This window comes from Triticum urartu, chromosome 5A, assembly GCF_056163025.1.
Source record: "Triticum urartu cultivar PI428250 chromosome 5A, HENAU_Tu73, whole genome shotgun sequence".
Classification (NCBI taxonomy): Eukaryota; Viridiplantae; Streptophyta; class Magnoliopsida; order Poales; family Poaceae; genus Triticum; species Triticum urartu.
In genome coordinates, this window is record NC_141877.1 from 347,133,289 (window position 1) to 347,141,594 (window position 8,306).

Here is an 8,306-nt window from a genome sequence, read left to right on the forward strand (position 1 = left end):
AAAAATTCAAATGCGTTTGATGGGGGTCACGGCCCTGGTGGCGGTTCAGGTGGAGGCGGCTTCCAGGGCCCGGGCGCCGGTTCAGGCGGAGGAGGTTTTCATGGTCAGGGTTATCCTGGTCACCAAGGAGGATATAATCAGCAACCCGGCCAAGGGAATCAGCAGCAGCAATCCAGTTATCAGAGCAACCCGAAGCAGTTGAGTAGTGGACAGTATCATGTATTTACTACCAGTTTATGTAAGAGGGACCAGAAACTTCACAAGAGGGCCGTCAATGCCGTGGAGCCGGCAATTCCACGTTATCTACGTTGGTCAGAGCAGCCTATTGTGTGGAGCAGAGAGGATCACCCGCCCCGAATTGATAATCCGGGTCACTTGGCTTTGGTAGTGGCACCTCAGGTTGGTGGATACAAGTTTACTAAGGTGCTCATGGATGGAGGCAGCAGCATCAACATCCTCTACTATGAGACGTTCCGCCGAATGGGATTGACGAATAAAAATCTTAAACAATCCAACACTGTTTTTCATGGTGTGGTACCTGGTAAGTCGGCATACCCAGTTGGTAAGATTGAGCTGGAAGTAGCCTTTGGGGATGAGTATGACTCCAGAGCGGAAAAATTAACCTTTGAGGTGGTTAAGATCAAGAGCCCATATCATGCTCTGTTTGGGCGGCCGGCTTATGCCAAGTTCATGGCTCGGCCGTATTACGTGTATTTGCAGCTCAAGATGCCGGGTCATAAAGGCACCATTACAGTACATGGGAGCCGGAAGATAGCCTTGGAATGTGAAGAAGGTGATGTTGCCTATGCTGAATCTGTTTGTGCAATAGAGGAGTTAAAATTTTACAAGGATCATGTTGACCAGGCGGACATGACGTCATTAAAGAAACCAACAACAGAGCATGAGCCGGAGTTGAAATTCAGATCAGCTGATGACACTAAGATGGTTGACTTTGTACCTGGCGACTCATCCAAACAGTTCATCATCAGCGCAAACTTGGATCCGAAATAGAAAAGCGCGCTCATCGAGTTCATCCGTGAGAACCGGGACATCTTTGCATGGAAACCTTCAGACATGCCGGGTGTCCCGAGGGAACTCGCTGAGCACACTCTTAATATTGATCCAAAGTTCAAACATGTCAGACAGTTTCTCCGACGGTTCAATGAAGAAAGGCGTAAGGCCATTGGAGAAGAGGTGGCCCGGCTCTTGGCAGCCGGGTTCATTGTGGAGGTCTTTCACCCCGAATGGTTAGCTAACCCGGTGCTTGTACTAAAAAAGAATGGCACCTGGCGTATGTGTGTGGATTACACTGATCTGAACAAGGCCTCTCCGGCTGATCCTTTTGCTCTCCCCCGTATTGATCAGATCATTGATGCTACGGCGGGTTGCGCACGTTTGAGTTTCTTGGATGCTTATTCCGGTTATCATCAGATTAAGATGGCGATCAAGGATCATGAGAAGACAACTTTTATTACTCCTTTTGGAGCTTTCTGTTATGTGTCTATGCCTTTTGGGCTTAAGAGTGCCCAGGCGACTTACCAGCGGTGTGTGCAGAATTGTCCTCACGACCAAATTGGGCGTAATTTTCATGCTTATGTGGATGATATAGTGGTAAAATCCAGGAAGGAGGAAACCTTGGTCACAGATCTGAAAGAGACTTTTGATAATCTCCGGGTCTACAAAATGATGCTTAACCCGGCCAAGTGTGTGTTTGGAGTTCCAGCCGGCAAACTCTTGGGGTTTTTGGTGTCCAACCGAGGTATTGAAGCTAACCCGGAGAAGATCAAGGCAATTACATCCCTAGCCAAGCCAACATGCATCAATGACGCTCAGTGGCTGGCGGGTCGTGTTGCTGCTTTGAGCCGTTTCATAAGCCGGTTAGGAGAAAAGGCAATGCCTCTGTATCAGATGATGAAGAAAACAGATGTTTTTGTTTGGAGCGATGCTGCGAACGCTGCTTTTGAGGATCTGAAGGCACAGCTGGCTGAGCCGCCGGTCCTGGCTGCTCCAATTGAGAAAGAGCCGCTATTGTTATACGTGGCTGCCAACTCATGAGTTGTTAGTGTGGCTATTGTGGTAGAGCGCAAGGAGGCTGGCAAAGAGCATCCGGTTCAACGGCCGGTTTATTATGTCAGTGAAGTACTAATTGAGTCTAAGCAATGATATCCACATTGGCAGAAGCTTGTTTATGGGGTGTTCATGGCGATCCGGAAGCTTAAGCATTACTTTCAGGGACATCCAATCACTGTGGTTAGCTCTACTCCTTTGGGAGACATTATTCAAAACAGAGAAGCCACTGGGCGAGTCACCAAGTGGGCAATTGAGCTTGGGTCTCATGGGTTGAAGTATGTTCCACGTACTTCAATTAAGTCTCAAGCCCTGGTTGACTTCATCAATGACTGGACAGAGATGCAGATGCCAGAAGAGAAGCCAGACAACACGTATTGGACTATTTATTTTGATGGGTCCAGGCAGTTGGAAGGCTCGGGGGCTGGAGTCGTGCTAACTTCCCCACGAGGTGACAAATTTTTTTATGTGTTACGGTTGATGTTTCCTTGCACTAACAACGCAGCAGAGTATGAAGCCTTGCTCCATGGTCTTCGAGTGGCAAAAGAGATGAGCTTGAGCCGGGTCAGATGTCTTGGCGACTCGGATCTAGTGGCTCAACAGGTATCTGGCAAGTGGGATTCCAAGGACCCTCTCATGGTGGCTTATCGTCGAGAGGTTGATGTCGTTGCAGGACATTTTAAAGGTTATCAGGTGGAGCACATTGACCATTGAAAGAACGAAGCAGCTGATGCTTTAAGCCGGCTGGGGTCTCAGTGTAAGCCGGTGCCACCTAACACCTTTTTGGATGTTTTGCATAACCCCTCTGTCAAGTTGCCCATAGAAGAAGATTTAGTTGTTCCTGACCCGGAGGCGCAGTTGGTAGCGGCTCTTCATGTCATCCCAGATTGGATGGTGCCATTCTTGGCTTACATGACCCGGGGAGAGTTGCCAGCGGATGAGACCCTGGCTCGATAGATAACCCGGCGATCTAAGTCTATGACGATTTCAGATGGAGAGTTATATCATCACAGTGTTTCCGGAGCGTTTCAGCGGTGTGTTTCCCCCAAAGAAGGTCAAGAAATCCTTCGTGAGATCCATGAAGGCGATTGTGGTCATCACGCCGGGTCAAAATCTTTAGTGGCCAAGGCGTTTCGTCACGGCTTTTACTGGTTGACAACTCACGCTGATGCAGAAGATCTGGTCAGTAGATGTGATGGATGTCAAAAATTTGCACGACGAGCGCATGTGCCGGCTCAAGAGCTCCGGATGATTCCAATCACTTGGCCGTTTGCGGTCTGGGGGCTTGACATGGTGGGACCTTTCAAAAGGTCTAAGGATAAAAAGACACATCCCCTGGTGGCAGTTGATAAATTCACCAAGTGGGTTGAGGCGGAGCCTGTGAGTAAATGTGACGCTGCTACGGCGGTTCAGTTCATGAAAACAATGATTTTCCGTTTCGGTTTTCCACACAGTATTATCACTGACAATGGCACTAATCTGTCCCAAGGAGCCATGGAAGAATTTTGTCAACGAGAACACATCCATCTTGATGTTTCTTCTGTAGCTCACCCTCAATCCAATGGTCAAGCTGAGAGAGCCAATCAGGAAATTTTGAAAGGGCTCAAACCCTGGCTTATGGTTCCTTTACAACGAACGCCGAGTTGTTGGGTAGAGGAATTACCCTCGGTATTATGGAGTATCAACACTACGCCCAATAGGTCTACGGGTTACACACCTTTCTTCATGGTTTATGGAGCAGAAGCAGTATTGCCTAGTGACATCCGTCATGACTCGTCCCGTGTGGCGGCTTATGTTGAAGCTAATAATGAACAAGCCAGACAGGATGCACTTGACTTGTTGGATGAAGAAAGATACTTAGCAGCGGCCCGGTTAGCAATTTATCAACAGGACCTGCGTCATTATCATAGCCGCCGGGTTAAGTCCAGGACTTTTCAGGAAGGCGACTTGGTGCTCCGGCTCATCCAGGATCTCTCAGATGCACACAAGTTATCCTCACCTTGGGAAGGACCCTTTGTGGTCAGTAAGAATTTAAACAACGGGTCATATTACCTCATTGACGTTCGAGAGCATGCAGACTCACGTAAGTCGGAGGAGGAGACCCGCTGTCCATGGAACATTGCTCAACTTCGGCCATACTACACCTGAGCCACCGGCTCTCATCATGTACATACGTTCACATTGTATATATCATGATAAGCAATAAAGTAAGACCATTGGTCTCTTTTCTTTTTTCAAAGATTATACGTCTTTTCTCATTTTCCAAAGGTTATTAAGGAGCTGATCATATTTGAATCAAGTTTAACCTATTTGCTCCGGCTTATGATCGTATCTGAATCTAGCTGCAAATCTCATGATCACTTGGGGGCTTCCTGTTCAAACATAGGTCGTATTCGAACCAAAGAGAACATAGGTGTCGTAACCCTCTTGATCGGCTCAAGGCCAAACTCATTTAGGGGCTTCTTGATCGTATCCGAATCATAGCTTAACCCCTCTTGAGTCCGACTTGGATCGTATTCGAATCAGGGTCGTTAAAAACCTCTCAAGGTCATTTGGGGGCTTCCTGTTCAAACATAGGTCGTATTCGAACCAAAGAGAACATAGCTGTCGGTACCCTCTTGATCGGCGCAACGCCAAAGCCACTGGGGGCTATATGGTCGTATTTGAACCTTAGCTTAACCCCTTTGGTCCGGTTTACTGATCGTATTCGAATCAGAAACCCCCACCTTTTTTGAGTACAGGATTACATTATGTTTATTATCTATTGTTTGCTTTTTTGTGGTTTAATATTACAACCAATTAGCCTGGTCCTCTTCATCGGCTCGACTATTTGATGGCACAGCCGCCCTGGTCATTCACACCGGCGGTTTACGGATCAGAAGGTACAGCCTACTGAGGTATAGTAATCATTGAATATTTAGAAAAGCATTGGCTTCTCATAAAGGTTGAATTATCAAATTCATCACCCGGGTTATTTAAACCGGCGATTTCAGGATCAAAAGGGACAAGGAACAGAGTTCAAGCATTGCAGAGACAAATATTAAACGATACATACAGTGGCATCTGGAAACACAGTTTCACATAGAAGTATTTTATGCGCAATGGCATAAGCAAACATGCGGTCTTTTAAACAACTAAGTTATTACAAGACTTTATAAGCCCACGAAGATGCTCATTGTCCCTCCCTCGCCGGTTCACCACCTTCTGTTTGTTGGAAATTGGGTTTTGACCAATCAAAGCCATTCATGGCGACAAATTCGACTTCGTCGTCGATCAGGCCGACCGGGTCAATCTCCGAGGCAAATGTATCTTCTCTTACTGGTGGTATCAAATCTATTACTTTGTATGATGGAGTGGCCATCTTCTTATTCTCACTATCAAAACCCGGCTGGTACTTGTCAACATTGGTTTCATCTCCAAGGCTAGTCGCTTGAGGCCGGACTTCACATACACAAGCCATGAAGTCATCCTGATCAAAAGGAGACTTGTCCTCCTTTACAGTGGGATAGCCTCTTGCTACGTCCGCCGGGTCTAGGTCTAGCACCCAAGCTTTGGAGCGGCTTAGGGCAGTCAAAGCTCCGGCTCGCGCGCAGGAGCGTTTTACTTCTTGGAATCGGGCAGGAAGGATAGACAGCTTCTTCAGGACATCGCTGAGCCGGTTGGGACCTTGATTAGCAGGAGAGATGGCAGCCAGAGCCCGTTGTGCGCCAATATACAATTGTTCTACCAAGGTATATACTGCCTTTAGTTTAATCAACAGGTCTTGGCTCAAATTCTTGCTTCGAGGACCTGCATAAATTTTACACAGTCAGTTGGCGGACTATACTCCGGTTTGGCAAAAAACACACAAAAGGTCAAGTCAGGCAACGTACCAAAGATAGCCGCCACCATCTGAGACACCCGCCCTTTCAAACTATTCAGTTCTGTTGAAATCTCTTTCAGAGCTGTTTCGACTGTTTCAACTCATTGGATCAGAAGTGTTTTTTCCTTTTCCCAAGTTTTCTCTTTGACAGGAAAGCTAGTCTTCAAATTTTCCGTTGTAGAGAGGCTTATTTGCAGTTTGGAGTTAGAAGACTTGATTTCTATCTCCTGGCTGGCTAGCCGAGTCTTTGCGTCAGTCAATTGAGAGTTCAATTCAGACAAGGCATTCTGTGAAACGTTCAGATGAGTAAAGACTTGGTTTCAAATTCAAATATCCAAATTCAAGATTCAAGTCTCAAGTACTTTACGAATAAACCACTTGACACTTGGGGGCTAATGTATGTCAAATCAAAAAAAATTCGACTCTACAAACATATTTTAAGTCCCAAGTCCCTTACAAAGTAACATCACTTGGCACTTGGGGGCTAATGTATGCAGTTCAGCAAGTTTATCAAGGTTAAGCCGGAGTGTGAAGTACTTTTAAGGTGGTTTTAAATTCTAAAGTACCGATTCATTAATGATCAAAATGAACCGATCCTTGGGGACTATAGGTGAAGTTTTGTTCTATCAATATCAAGCAAAAATTCAGAGGTAAAAATCTCGGCCTATATTTTAAGTCTACATGTTATGATGTTTCTTTCATAATCTGAAGACTTGGGGGCTGAAGGAATACTAGTAAACCGGAAACAACGTACCTCATACTTCAACTGAAGCTGCTTGACCATCTCGATCTCAGACTCGCGACTGGAGTGTACATGACTGAGATAGCCAGATAAAATATCACTGGCATTGAGATGGTCATAGTTGGCAACGTCAAAGCGAACCTTCTGCCTCTCCAATGCCTCTTGCTTTGTTGTGCACCGAGCCAGCACCGTTGGGTTCCCCGGCTCAACAAAGTGGCTCCCAGTAATTTGAACATCTTGAGCAAGCGGGGACGGCGGGTCGGTTAAGCTTGACGGTCCAGCTGTAGAAGGATTCATAGTAGCTTCATCAAAAGACGGCTCCGGAGGATTTGCTTCATTGACAATAGGCGGGTCTTCTGGAGCGTCAGTTAATGGAGAAGGCGGCCTAGCCGGGTCAGATGCCAGCACTGGCGGGTCTTCCGCCGGTTTTGCTGCCTTCGCCTTTTTTGATTTAGCTTGGCCGCTAAGAAAAAATGTTGGAGGAATGTCGGTATACAGATAAATCTGAACAACCCAAAAGAAAGGAGAATTACTGATTACCCAGGAGCAGTCTTGAAAGTTGGGAATTGGGTTTGCGAAGAGTCACCAGAGGAACGAGACACCTCCTGAAAGAATAAAAAAGAGTTCACAGAAATGCAAGGAGAAGGATCCATGAAGAAGAGTTAAAGACAGAGATCAGTAAAGCTCATTTGGATGTTTCTAAGGAGTTTGTTGAAGGACGATAGCCGGTTCATCTTCAAACCCAGCTTCACGGCGGCTTTCATGTTGCTGCTTTTTCAAATGAAAGTTGGGGTCCAAGTGAGCTAAAGGGTTAGAAAACCTTACTTTACGGATCACTCCTCGAACTTTGTGTCTTGGTAAGGGCTCTGAGTCGGAGGAAATAATAGTTACCTCAGCTTCCCTGGCCCCAGTGTCATCCTGGTAAGGATCAGTGTCAATAAGATTGTTAAAAAATTGGCCAAGGGAATCAAGAGCTACCTCTGAGTCAGATGTGTCATCAAGTTTCATCAAATCTTCAGCAATGGTCTTCTTTTTCTTCTTCGATCTCCGGGTCGTTTTCTTGGCGTTCATGGTGGCGAGTTTTGCCTTCTTGGCAGCTTCGTGATCATATTTCACTTTCCAAAAGTCAGAATTAGCCTACAAAGACAAGAGGAAGGAACAGTGATAAACAATACGGCTGGATAAAATACAAAGGAAAAAAGATCAGAATATCCTTACTTCTGATACCGGGTTAAGTTTACAGAAGGGATTTAACCCAACAATACTGCAATCTTCATACTTCCCATTCACCAAAAGGTTTGACATTGAGACAATGTCTTCCTCGGTTAGTTGAATTGGGGTATGCCGAAGAGAGTCGTCCGGGCCTCCACCATATTCATACATCAGTTTTGAACGACGGCTTAATGGAATAACCCGCCATGAGATCCAGCAGCGGGTCAGATCAACTCCGGTTAAACCGTTCCCCAACAAAGCGTTGATTCTTCTGATAGATGGTAGCAGCCTCTTGCGTTCAGCAACGGTAAGTTTATCTGGCAGTGCAAACTTGGAGTCAAGACGATCAGGGCGGTAACCCGGCAGTGACTTCTCGTTGGCTGGTGAGATGTCCTGACAGTAAAACCAAGTTTGGTTCCAGTC